Genomic DNA, 14,834 nt, shown 5'->3' on the forward strand with positions numbered 1-14,834 from the left:
AGACGACATTCGAACTCTACTGGACAATGGAGACACAGTCGCCCTCATCCTCCTCGACCTCTCTGCAGCATTCGACACAGTCTGCCACAGCACCCTTCTACAACGCCTCAATAACATCGGAATCCAAGGAAAAGCACTTGAATGGATCACCTCGTTCCTCACCGGAAGAACCCAGAGAGTCCGCCTTCCTCCATTCAAGTCCGAGGCCTCTGAAGTCATCTGCGGCGTACCTCAAGGATCCTCACTCAGTCCCACCCTCTTCAACGTATACATGAGCCCCCTCGCGGCCATCGCCCGCCAACACAACCTCAACATCATCTCTTACGCGGATGACACTCAACTGATCCTTTCTCTCACCAAGGACCCCAGCACCGCCAAAACTAACCTACACGAAGGAATGAAAGAAGTCGCCGAATGGATGAAACAAAGCCGTCTGAAACTGAACTCAGACAAAACAGAAGTCCTCATCTTAGGTACATCCCCCTCTGCCTGGGACGACTCCTGGTGGCCGGAAGCCCTCGGAAAAGCACCCATCCCGACAGACCACGCACGGAACCTTGGCGTCATCCTGGATTCTTCACTCTCAATGAACAGACAAGTCAGCGCCGTATCCTCTTCCTGCTTCAACATTCTTCGCATGCTCAGAAAAACATTTCGCTGGATCCCCTCCGAAACAAGGAAAACAGTCACCCACGCTCTGGTCACAAGCCGACTGGACTACGGAAACACCCTCAACGCAGGTACCACCGCTAAACTCCAGAAGAAACTCCAACGAATCCAAAACGCCTCAGCCAGGCTCATATTAGACATCCCACGCAACGAACACATCTCTGGTCACCTTAAAGACCTCCACTGGCTACCTGTCAATAAGAGGATCACTTTCCGACTGCTTACCCACGCACACAAATCACTCTACGACATCGGACCAGATTGCCTCAACTCTCGACTGTCCTTCTACACCCCCTCCCGCCAACTACGTTCTTCCAGCCAAGCCTTCGCCACTGTACCTCGCATCAACAAGACCACCATGGGAGGCAGATCCTTTTCATACCTGGCTGCTAAAACATGGAACTCACTCCCCGATTACCTTCGCCTCACCCAGAACCACCTAGCGTTCAGAAAGCAGCTTAAAACGTGGATATTTGACAAATAATCCTCCCCCCCTTCCTAAGCGCCTTGAAACCCTCTGGGTATGTAGTGCGCTATACAAATTTTATGACTTGACTTGACTTGACCTTTTTACCACTCAATGCTGGAAAGACCCTAGTAAGCACCATAGTCATGTTGACCATCGACTACTGCAATGGTCTCTTCATAAATGTACAGAGCTAAATCCACAATAAATTAAAGCTGGTCCAGAATTCAGCTGGCAGAATTTTATCAGGAACCCTCAAATACAAATCCATTTCTCATACACTTCGACAGTATCACTGGCTCCCAATAAAAAACTGCATTAAGTTCTAGGCCCTTTGCATTGCATATAAAGCTTTGCGTGACTCTAGACCTGAGTGCCTACATCCCTAATAGAACTTTATAGTCATCCACAGCTAATCTGCTAAGAGTCCCCCGGACAAAGTCAACCTTGTGGGGTGACAAGCAATTTACTGTTGCCACGGCCAAGCTGTGGAATTCTCTTCCAAGCCATATCAAAGCTAGCCCGACCCTACTTGCATTCAGAAAAATGACAAAAACATGGCTATTCAGCCAATAGTCTATAGTCTCTGTTTCCTGCTCGCTGTCCTTAGCACCGAGACATCCACTGGTATTTGCGTGCTTTACAAATGGTATAAATAAATAAATAAATGTGCGGGGCAAAATGCTGTAGTTGTGGGAGAAAGCAACATATTGAGAAGGAGGGAAGACAAAAAGAAGATAGTTCCTTAAGGAGTTCTGCTCTTTTTACGAATTGTTCCATAGGAGTGTAGCTGTGAGTCTAACAGCAGGGTGTGTTACCCACTATTTCTATTGAGTGTAGTGGAGGACCGGAATCGCACTGACAGTGTTTGAAAATTAAAATGGCCCAGTTATCAAAAAGGTCTGAGATTGTGAGACAACCCCCTCCTTCCAGACATTGAATGGGCCCAGGTGAGAGGTGGGGGGAACTCCAGGATATAGTGAATACGTTTATAAGGTGATATGTTGGTAGTCCAGTAGGCCACTCTAATTACCTGGTCCCATACTTTGAGGGCTGTTTTAGTCAGGGGGCTCAAGTAAGCATTTGATGTGCGCTCCTTTTCAGCTTTCCATAGCAAGTCTCAAATGATCCTGCCCACTATCTCCCTGTCCATGTGCAACCAATTTTTATCTGACTCTCGCAATGACCATTTTGAGAGAACTTATAAGTGAGCCGCTTTATACATAAGGTGATATTTTAAAGGGTAATTGGGCTTTCTGGTTTTGCCAGATGAAACGTGTAATCAAGGTTCGCAGAGTGAGCAGAAACTCGTAATATAATTCAATAGGGAGGCCTTGAAAAAGATAAAGTACCTTTGGGAGGATTGTCATCTTAATCGCACAAATACAGCCTAAACATGTGATATACATGGGAGCACAGCATTTGAGATCACTCTTAGTCATTCATGTACCCTTGATATACTTCTGTGAGAAAACTGTTATCCAGAGAGTTTTGTTTTTGATTTGGGTGTTGTGTCATTAGAAAAGTAATTTAGCTTAGGTAGACATTGCTAATTGGGTCACATTTTTTTGGACAACGTTTTAAAAATGGTGGATATGTTGGAGTGATGATTTAATACTTCAGGAACCATGCAACCTATGTACTTCATTTTGGTGTCAAAACAGATTTTGGGAGTGAAGTAGTCTTATAGAGACATACACAACTTCTTAAAGAAACCCCCCACCATTTTCCAAAATGGCAGCTCTATAATGATGTGTTTTAGCCATTAGAATATTTTAATATTGTTCCAGATTTTCTGTTGATTCAAATTCCTAAACATGAGCGAAGCAGGTGGCAGCAGAAGATCTTTATCTCCTGACAAAGTGTTTTTAATTTCAAGATCTGAGGACTCCTTCAGCAAAAAAACTGTGCAATATGCCAAACTAATCCAAAAGTAAAGCTAATAACTGTGGTTGGACAGAGGAGAATTTGAGATGCTGTAGACATTTTGAAAGATGAAGTTCACAAAGGATTAAAACTAATGGGTGAAGAAGATCAAATATTTTATAATTGTATCTTCAAGTGCTAAAAGTCGTATACAATGGAAAAAAGGCTGTAAAAAATTGTCAGTAAATTGCAGAAACTAGTGTGTCAGAAAAAGAATCTGAGTCATCTGAGAAAGCAATGACAACCAAACCCAAATCCCATCCCCCTTAAAAGATCGATGGCTACCCCTCATCCACCTCAATACAACTGATCAGAAAGCAGAGGACCTTAAATGTATTATCTTTGGTTTAGCTACAACAAGGGCCAAGGGGATTGATGAAAAGAAAAAGAAAAGAGTATGTGCGTCTCAAAGGGCAGCTAAGCTCTTCCAAGATGAGGTTTTCAGACAAATAGCTGATCCAAACAGCGAGATGAAAGTATTTGCAGTGATGCGCTATATCAACACCCGTGTCAACTGACAGGGTACCTAGAAGTTGATGTAACTTTGGTGCAGAACTGGTTACAAACAAGATTTGAGAAGTTAGCCCCTTTGAAGGCAGCTAGAATAGCCCCTTGCCATGACTCCGCTCCTTGGTTTACCCCCACACTACGTACAATGCGCCAAGATTGCAAAAAGGCGGAAAGACTCTGGCGCCGTATGTACGATTCTGTGGAGAAGACCAAGTATCGTGATGTTATGAAACTGTACCACAAACAGATTTATGTAGCCAAAAAGGACTACCTCGAACATAGAATAGACCAAGCTGATAACACGAGCAGGGAACTGTTCAGAATTGTGAAGGAGTTTGTAGATCCGGCTGCAGGCGCCCTCTCACACTCTCACACGGAAGACTGGATTAGGCAGCTTGCTGACTTTTTTGTCACAAAAATCAGAAAGATTCAGGACTCTTTTCCCCCTGTGGCTACTTCTGTGGATGCCGCTGCCCCAGTTTCCAACTGGAGGTCAGCTTCTACCTCAGAGGTAGAGCCAGGGCCCACACTATCGGTTTTTCCCCAGTTGTCCTGTGAAACCTCACTTGAGCTACTATCCCGGCTTCAATCCGGTTCACCTTTGGATGCTTGTCCAGCTAAGTGTCTGGCCAAGGTGGCTTCGGCAGTGAACAGCTTGATGAACCCCTTGCTCAATTTGTCACTGAGCTCCGGGGTGGTACCCCGAGAATGGAAACATGCACTCATTCTGCCGCTGATCAAAAAACCTCTGTTAGATCCCCTGCAGCTGGCTAACTATAGACCGATCTCCCTCCTCCCTGCTCTGGCGAAGGTGGTTGAGAAACATGTTCAACACTCTCTCACCACCTTTATCGAGAATAACAACCTGCTCCACGATTCTCAATCTGGCTTCCGCGCTAATTACAGCACGGAGACAGCCCTCGTGGAGGTGACCGACGCCATCAGGGAGACGCTCGATCTGGGGGGAAAGGCTATGTTAGTCATGCTCGACCTGTCGGCGGCGTTCGACACCGTCCCCCACGCAGGCCTCCTTTTAAGACTCAGGGAGATAGGACTGAGGGGGACGCTGCTGGACTGGTTCCAATCCTTCCTAGCGGACCGTCGGCAGGTGATCTGGGCTCCACCGTTCTCCGCGGAAATGCCATCGCTAGAGGTGGGGGTGCCTCAAGGGTCCATTCTGAGCCCCACCATCTTTAACATCTATATGGCCCCTCTGGCGAGGGTAGCGGAGGCTTATGGGGCCCGGGTCATCTCATACGCTGATGATACTCAGCTCCTGTTTACATGCAGGAAGGGAGAGGTGTTTGACGGCGACAGAATTAAAGACTGTTTGAGTGCAGTTTTCAAGTGGTTTCAGCGGCACAGCCTGAAATGCAACTCAGATAAGTCTGAGCTGCTCTTTTTCGGCTGTGCCCCTGATCCTGGGTGGAAGTTGTGGTGGCCCCAGGATATGTTTCCTCCTGAGACGTCATCTTCCCAAGTGAAAAACCTTGGAGTTGTATTCGATGACAATCTCTCTTTTCGTCCCCACATTCTGGGGCTATCGGGGAAATGCTTTGGCATCCTTAAAATGCTTAGGAAATTCCTTCCACTGCTTTCCCTACAATACCGTAAGACCGTAGTCCAGGCGCTTGTGGGATCTAGATTAGATTACGCTAATGCGCTCTTTGCAGGTCTGCAAAAGTACCTCTTGTCCAGACTGCAAATCGTCCAAAACTCGGCGGCTAGAGCCATATTCGGCCTGCCAAGGAGAGCCAGCGCCTCAGTGCTGCTTAAAAGGCTGCACTGGCTACCTATCTCGAGCAGAATTAGGTTCAAAATCCTCACGTTGGCATTCAAAGCCCTTCATTCTATTGGCCCCGGCTACATCAGGAAGCGCATTGCTCCCTATGTTCCACGGAGGATGTTGCGGTCTGCCGATTTGGCAAAAATGGTAGTTCCTGCTGTGAAACGAGTCCGGATGGGAGGCCGGTCCTTCCAATATGTGGCGGCTCGTTTGTGGAATGAGCTCCCTCTCTCCCTCCGCAAAGCCAATAATCTTCTGGCTTTCAGGAAGGAGCTGAAGACCGTGCTTTTCTCTACATGATCTATGTGACTGCTGCGTCTCTGCTTTGTTGTTTTCTGAGTTTACAGGCCTCTTTGCTAAAGCGCCGGAACACCCCTCGGGGTAGCCGTGCGCTCTAAAAGTACGGCTATAACATAACATAACATTTGTAGACCCACTCTAACTGCATGAGTGTATACATTTGAAAATATGAATGTACAATGAGCTCCTCACAGCAATGCAAACGGCAGCCTTCAATTAAGGTTTTACTCTTTGAAAAAACAAATGATGTTTTAACCCCTTCGCTGCTGGCCCGTTTCCGCCGCTGTGCGGTAAACAAATGAACAGGGGCGGGCCATGACGAACCCCAGCCGTCATCAGCACACGAGCACCGTAGTGCATGACGGCTGGGGTTCGTCATCAGCATACAAGGGGTTAAAGTCACGCTCGAGTGTTGGCTATGGGTTCACACTCAGTGAGATCAGAGAAATAATGGTCAACATTGATGAAACGGTATTAATACATAATAATGAAATTAAGATTTTTCTTGTGAGAATGTACAACAGAATTTATTTTTGTCAGTCTAACAAAAAGAATGAGCCAGTTATGGTGTACTCAGCTGATTTGACTCCTGAAGTTCTTGTTGCCAAAATAAGATCACAGGATGCAATAAAATTAGCCGGAACCATTTCAAAAACATCCTGAAAGAGTTAGATTTTGGACTTAATTACAAATATTGTGATGCCCTAGAGCTCCACAAATCATGGGAGTCAACAAGAATGCATGATGTTGTCTTAATATTTTTCAAATCATTGTTTATTATAAGCAAAGCAATACTGTTACAAAATAAAATACTTCAGATCGGAACAGAAGCTGACACCATGGATGATGGCTTTTGAAGATATGAGTGAAGAAATGAAAGACAACCACATGAACCAGCAGACTTATGCTTGACAAATACACTTTCTATTCCAAATCATGTTTTATGAATTACATATTGGCAAAAAAAACTCTGCTACACAGGATGACTGTCCATGCAATCTATGACAGGTGCAAAAGTAGAGAACTAATCACTTCAATGAATAAGACTGTTGTAGCAACAATTTGTAATGGCATAGTATGTAGCAGGAACTTGCTAGCATCTCATGCTGCAAAATTCTGTGAATCCGACAGCACACCACTTCCAAGCCACTTTACCTGGAAAGGATTTACAATTCCTGCCCTTGATAATTTAAATTTTGAAGGCAGCTCTTCTTTGTCTGTACTATCCAGCAAACCTGATACTGCTGTGGTGCTTTTTAAAGACTGTACACATGAAGTAGCTGCTGGTAAACAAGGTGTGTCAGCTGTAGGCTAAACAAACAAAGCTTCACATTTATAACGCAACTGCCTTGCCAAAGTGTGCAAAATCACTACAAGCCATCAGCACGTCCCAGTGTACCAGAAAGTTTCAATTTGGCTGAGAATATGGATTTTATTCTACCTGATGCTGTGGTCCACAAAGCTGATTAAACTGATATATGACATATAATATGACGAAAACATATTGCTTATTTGGTGCGGACCGAAGGATAATGAAAAGCCATTCTTCTGTGGGCTGGAATGCACACACTGATCTCCCAGAATACCGTCCCACTGAAGGTGGGTAGGTTTTTAGAGTAATTCCATCTCCAGTCACAAACTATGCTACAGTATACACAGCTCTAAAAAATTGTGTACTACGCTTGATGAGCAGTCTATCCTGACAATTATGTGGGCTGAATGTGTTTTCAGTGTTGTAGCTGACATTTTTATGAGCAATCTTTGAGCAATCCAGAGGAATTTGATGATCTTTATCTGATGATAGGTGTTTTCCAAATGACAGAAGTTTCTTTGCTGTATGCAGGAAATGTCTTCAGTAGATGTGGCATAGATGATGCACTTATTGAGGCTGACATCTTGGGAAGCAAAACTGTCTAGTCAGTATTAAACAGAACTCATTATGGTATAGAAACATTGTGTTGGAATGCTTTCTTCAACAAGAATGACAAATTAGGTTTTGCATATCTAATCTCTGAAGATAACAAATCACAGGGTGCATTTCATTCAAAAGATATATTGCAAAGCCAATGCTCAATGCACTCAGTTCAAAATCAGAAAACCTGAAAACCTAGTTTGAGGAGTTTGTCAAAGAATGTGAAGAAAAATTAGAACTTTGCAAGTACGGGGTAAATGTTTTACACATGATAGTTCTAGTGAAAGAAAATTGGTACCAGCTGATCAGGAAGGTGATTGGGAGCTGCATGTGAAGACTTTTGATCCTCTAATTCCTGTGTTTTGCAATTTCAATTGGATAAACTACCTGAGAAATGGGTCCTGGTATTTGGAAAGAGTGAAAAAGCTAGAGGTGGCAAAACAATACTGCTACAGAAAATTAATCCAAAGTAATTTTGTAGTAAAAGGCAGAGAGGGAAGGTTGAATGCAGTGGCTCGTAATATGAAACTGGAACAGAAGATCCAGAGATCACAGAAAAGGGACAGGGTAATTGTAGGTCAGACCTGTAAAAGTGAATATTCCAGTCAGTGGCACCCAGTTTACCTTGATGTCCTTTCTAATTGCAATGTTTTCATAGAGATGACTAATTCAATATTAATGGACCATTGTGAAACAGTTTCTCAACACAAACTTGTGGGAAAGAGAGGGGGATGTTTTAATAAACTAATTGACATCCTTCTTCATTTCATACAGCAGCAAGGAAACCACTTCAATAATGACTGAGCCTGTGCAACTACACAACTAAACTATGTAGATAACAATACAAAGACAAGTCTACTAGATGACTTGGAAAATGGATCATAGCTATATGCAGAAAAGAAGCAGGAGAGATTTGTACTTAAAGAGAAAACGCTGTTTGAAATAATCTCTAAAGCTAAACATCCATGCTTTCATTGCCATAGAAAAAGTTTCGTCTAAACATCCACTGAAAAGTAGATTACAAAAAACCAACTTTTTCAAGCACAAAGAGAGATGGATGTAGCAAAAGAAAGGGGTAACTTTATTAAGAACATTCTGTTGCATGATTATCTTCCAACTAATGCATCATTTGATAAAATGCTGCAACTAAACCAGTGAAGCACAAATTTGTACATGACTTTGTACATGAGCACTCCATAAAGGTGTACCCATTGAAACTGCTGTTGGGGACTATGTGTCTCAATAGTGAATGGTCAAGATTTTATCCATGCAAAACTTTGGAAGGGTCATTACGACTGTTCTACAGAAATAAAAGTCTGTGTTCTTCTTGCAAGAACTGTACCTTGTCTTCAACAGTATTTTCAACTATCTGTCAAGAATGTGAAATAATCAGACAAATGTCAATAAGTGGAACAATTACCTTGCTTGCATCAGAAATTCAACACCTATACCTGTGCAACTTGATAAATTGCGGTCATCAACATCATCCAAAATGAACTTGGAGCTGTTCACTCAACAAGAAATTGCTGATGCTTCAGTGAACACATAATTTCTAGTTATTGCAATGGCATGATTGTGAATGAGGAGTTGGCACCAGCAGAATTATATTCAAACTGTACAGTCCATATTGTTCAAGAACTTAACAGCAAATTGGAGGAAACTGACCTTCGTATAGTGCCACATGTTGATTGGGCTGCTCAAAATGGTTCCAATCAAGACATTGTGCTCTCAAATGACACAGATGTTATTATTGGTCTGCTTAGATTTGTTGCAATGTTCTTAAGGCAAGGATTGTCAGAGTTATGGATATGTTATAGAACAGGCAAGAAAAGCCACTTAATCACTTCACATTCTGTACAACAAACCTGACCTAGAGATGCCCAGTGCTTTTATTAAGGCACATATTCATAAGGGCGATAACACAATGAGCAACATCGGAACAAAGCTTGGATCTTTAACTACTGAACCTGTGAAGTTGCTTAAAGGATTTGCTGAGATAGAAGAAGAATGTGACTTTATAGACATGGAAAAATACCTTGTGCTTGTGTGGAAAATGAGTTCGGACTGTCACACATTTGACGATATTCAGTGCAGTGAGTTCATGAGATTAGTCCTGCTAAGTGACCTTCCACCGACATTAGATTATGTGCATGAACACATTAAAAGAGTGTTCTACTTGATCAGAAGATGTGTAATTGTTTTGGATCATGCATATGTAGAGACACATCTGTGTGAATTTGGTTGGGAAGATATTGACGGTGCTAAATCCTACAAAATCTGTGGGTAATGCTTCTACCCACAGAACTTGCACATACATGTACTTACAAACCCTGGGCTACAAAAAGATGTCCCTGTTGATATGCTCTTTTCAAATGTTCAACATTCTGCAAATATACCAATAACGATTGCCAAAACTAATGAGGTGATCTATGAAACTGTGTCTAAAACGGTAGTAGGTGAATTCATAGAAAAACAAAAGCATAGAAACCACATTGAAGGAAACAAAATCATGGAAAAAAGCTTTTAACACCTTGGCTGCTATGGGTTTTCCCGCTGGGTGCTGAACTCTTTGAGATTACATTTGTTCATGACAAAGCCAGCTCGTCATAAGCACAGGGCAGGTAACACCCATGACGAGCTGGCTTTGTCATCAGCACTGAAGGGGTTAAGGAAAGCCAATATTAAGGAAATACAAAAAACTGAAAATAAAAGGAAACATTTGCATTTTATTTTAGAGTAAAGATCATTTTAAAGAAAATACAAAATTACATTACACTTGGGTGAAATATATGACTACTGTGGGGTTTTGGGCTCAGGTATAGATTATGTTTATGGTGTGAAGGGGTTTTATGTAGCACCAACTCGACTCGAAGTGCTTTATAAGAGCACCAGTAGAATTACAGATGGACAGATTAATTTTGCAAGGCACAGGGAGATTAAGTGATTTGCACAGAATTTCAGAATGTTGAGCGTTGCTGCCGAGTCTCCAACCTTGTACCCCAGCTTTGAAGTCGACTGCTGTAGCTGTAAGGGCACATCCTCTTAAAAACATCTGTAGTAATTCTCTGACAATATAAATATGAACTACTGAAATAAATATCTCTGACATAAATGTTTCTAAAATTAAGACGTTGCAGTTACACATGAGAAATAAGCATTAAAATCAAATTTCAACCAAAAAGACTTTCTATGAATGGGTTTGTACAAAAAGGTAAATGCCATTCTTTCTGAAAATGTCCATTAAACAGTTTAGATTAATTTGTTTCTCAGTAGTGATATTCCATGAAATGGTTTTGCCATGATCTCATGCACAACTGTCTAAAACAGGAGTGACCAGCATTATTTTGTTTTCATATCGAGACCATAAACATTGTTTGGTGTATACATTAAAGAATTAAAAACATTATTATTTGTTTTATTTTTATATAAGTCTCTACTTCCTCCATTAAAGCTGACATTTTGGAAAATGTCGGAAGGAGTTATCTCTATAAGGCTACTTGACCCCCCAAACCTATGTTTTCACACACAAATGAATTATATAGTTCTCATGGTTACTAAAATATTACATCATTACTGAAACCCATCTACCATTTTGAAAAATGTCATCCAAAAACATTCAGTATCAGCAAGTCTACCAAACCTAAAATATTTATCTAATGATAAAAAAATAACAATTAAAAAATTACAATTTCTAGACAATCATTTTTTTACAGAGGTATATCAGGGGACAGGGATTTACTTCAGCTGTTGTGGGAACATAGGGGTTGTTGGCAGGCAGTTAAGCAGTAAGTATAAAACCCAGGTAGGTGTTTCACCCATTGAAAGGGGGTACAGGCCACCAATGTTTACATGTCTGCTTTAGTCAACGTCAGGTTAAGTAGGAAGGAAGAGTCTGGTGGTCTTTCACTGCCAGACTGGTGCAACACCAGGTGGTGCAACAATGGCACACCCGCAGGCACCGCATTACTGGGCAGCAATTCAGACAGGAGTATACAATATGGAAGGAGGGACTGCCGTGGTCCGCCAAGCATATTTTGAGTTTCCGCACCACCAGCCTTTTCATGGCAGTGAGCCCGCCATGAAAAGACTCGTGGTGGGGAAAGAAAGATGGCCCTATAGGGTCCTCATGCCCCTTCTGTCATGAGGATTAATACAGGGGAGCACAACATGTGCTCTCCTGTTTGCCTGTACCCCAAGTTCCAGCATGGCATGGACTTCACAGTCCATGCAGTGCTGGAACTGTTTTTGCAATCCCATTGCGTTGCCCATTTTCAGGGCACCAACAAGGGAATGGCAAAAGAAAAGCCCACCAGACATGAGTTCCACATATAATCCAGCAGGTGCACCATGCACTGCTTTGGCGGTGCTGCGCAGGCCCTTAGTCAAGTTGATAGAGAAGCCTGCCACGATTTCAAAGAGATGTAGCTCTTCCTACAGGGTCTCTAAGAGTGAGCTGTGGGGATGTCAGCATTATTAGTACATCATGGGCAAAGAGGCAAATTTTGTTTTCTATTGACCCAAACATAATGCCAATTATAGAGAGGGTGGATCATATTTTGGCAACTAGCAGTTTATACTTAGGGCAAAGAGGAGCTGAGAATGGGTGCACCCCTGCCTTCTTCATCTCCCCAAATTAAAAGGCTCTGAGCTGACCTCCTTCAGTAAGACTCCCAACTGCCTTTTTGCATAATTAGCTTGGATCATTGTGATAAATGAATTGCAGAAGCAAAATTGATTCACCATGTGGAACAACAAGTGTCAGTCCACCCGATCAAGCACTTTCTCTGCGTCCAGCCTTAGTAGCACCGTAGGTAGCTTTGTCCATCAAAAAGATGGGCTTCCTCAAATTATCATGGGTCTGCCTGACCTTGATGAAGCCAAGTTGATCCAGGTTGATAAAGTCAGGCATCTTATCTTGTATCCAAGAGGCCAATATTTTTGAATAGCGCTTGATATCCAAATTGAGAGGTACAATAGGCCTGCTGTATGAACCTCATGAAGGAGGTCTTTCCTTGGATTAGAGATAACCGTTACCAGCGCCTCACTCATGCATGGTGTGACTGATTCCGTTGCTGTTGTTTAATTTTGAAGGGAGGTTAGGTGAGGTCCTATGCCAGAGTTGAAGTTTGTATAGAATTGTGCTTTTAGCATATCCATTCACAGTGACATATGTAATGTTCAGAGGTGCTATAGATCTTTGATCCTCTTCCTTACTGAGTGGGTCTCCCAGTCCCTCATTTTGAGCAGGGGTTTCCTGAGGGAAGTCTACCGTGTTGAGAACTGATCTATGCGCAGTCAGCCGCCTATAGGTTCCCATAAAAGGTGCCAAAGATACAGGCTTTCCCCAACATCAGAAACCTCCCTGTCTCGCTGAGGATCTCCTCAATATATTCCTTTTCACTTTTGACCCAGAGCTGTCTCACCAAGTATGAAAAACCTTGATGCCTTGCTCATAGGATGTGTGCTTTAGGCGTAGAAATGTGAGTTCTGCTCTATTAGTATCGATAGCATTACGTTTCCCATGTAGTGCTGTAATTTTCCACTGAAGAGATAAGGTCAATGTGGCCTTGTGTCTCTGTTCCAATGTGTTTAGTTTCTCCTCAAGTGTCAATGGGTCTTTCATTCTCTTTTTATTAAGTGTGGTGACCGTTTCTATACATTTTCCCTGCAAAACTGCCTTACATGTATCCGATTATTGGAAGGGGTAGTGGTGAAGACTTATATATCAAGAGGTTAGCTTTGTGCTTCAGTCTATTGTTAATAATAATGTGGTGCTTGGTTTGAGAATTCAAGAAAGGGTAGTGATCACCATTGAAGGTTGAAGTCTTCTGTGTATATGCCCAAAAACTCCTTTCTACTCAGTTGCCCCAGATTCCTACCCTCATGAGTCTACCCTCCATTCCTCCCACCTTGATCGTCTCCAGGCCCCCTGCACCTATTCCTCTCATCCATCCCATGAAAAAGATGCCAACCATGAACCGGTGAACATAAAAATGGAAACCCCGAGACTGACGGGAGAACTGCTCCGAAAACATGTATGTCAGGTAAAGCCAAATGCAACTTGCTAAGCGAATTGGTCATAGACCGCTTTTGAAGCTTTAGAGTAGCTTTATTAGTTAGGTATTGTCAAAGCATGTAGAATAGGTTCAGATGGCATTAGCTAATTTTAGCTCATGTGGACCTTCAGGAATAGCTCTCAAATTATCCCTATTGTGCAGTGGATCTACCCTAAATTAGTCTCTATACCACAATGTCTCTGTAAGAGCAGTATGTCCTCTTACAGGGCCCTTAGTATCACGCCTCGTGGTATGGGCCTACTAAGTATTCACTGTAGTGGTCTCAGTCACTGCTTTCTTTGCTGTCGTGAATGTCTCTGAGAGTGCCAAAGCCCCCTTTCTTAAGATCCTTTGCTGCCACCTCTCGAAGTTCCCGGGCCATCCTCTGCCTGTTGTACTTCAGAACTTGGTATCACTAAGGGCATCATTGCTTCCGTGTGGTCTGTGACATGATGTGCTTTATTGCGCAGTTCAAAGGTGCACCCAAATGGATAAATCCAGGTCACATCATAGCTTATCCGTCACTAGTCTGAACTGGTGACGTCGAGCCAGGTTTGCTGCCGCAAGATCTTTATAGAGTGAGCAGGCGGAACTATTAAATTCAATTGTGTCCTTTTTTGGCCTGCACATTGAATATCCTTCTTCACCTTAAAAGAGTGTAGTTTTGCCAGCACGTCTCTAGTACGCCTTCACTCTCCCATTGTCAGGTCACCAATTTAAAGCACTCTGTCTAATTAAACTTTTGCCCCAAGTATCTCTGCAAATAGACCAGCTACAAAGTCTTCCAACTCTGGACCCTCTGTCCCTTCCATCAGATCACAAATCCATATATTTTTGCATTGTGATCTATTTTCAAGGTCTTCGTTTTTCAAGAGAGAGGCCTGCAGCTGTGCTTGGAGGAAGTATGTGAAGTTCTATAAATGGCTGGTGCGTTATTTCATGTCTAGAAATTTGGATTCCAAGTCTAGCACCCGGGGGCCATGTTGTGCTGGAGGGAGGAGAGTTTCCCATTCAAGTCAGCCCAGAGGTTTTCTAAAGAAGTGGCAAAGTCAAGTTTTAGTACCTCCCAGAGGTCCTTTTTAAAATATCACAGGGAAGAGACGGAATTTCTTTCAAGAGGGACATGGCGTCTCCAGCAGCCACTGCTGATAGGCTGTCTCACGAATCTGCTGGGCTGAAATAGCTGAACACCCTGTTGAACTGTTACCT

This window comes from Lissotriton vulgaris, chromosome 4_1, assembly GCF_964263255.1.
Source record: "Lissotriton vulgaris chromosome 4_1, aLisVul1.2, whole genome shotgun sequence".
Classification (NCBI taxonomy): domain Eukaryota; kingdom Metazoa; phylum Chordata; class Amphibia; order Caudata; family Salamandridae; genus Lissotriton; species Lissotriton vulgaris.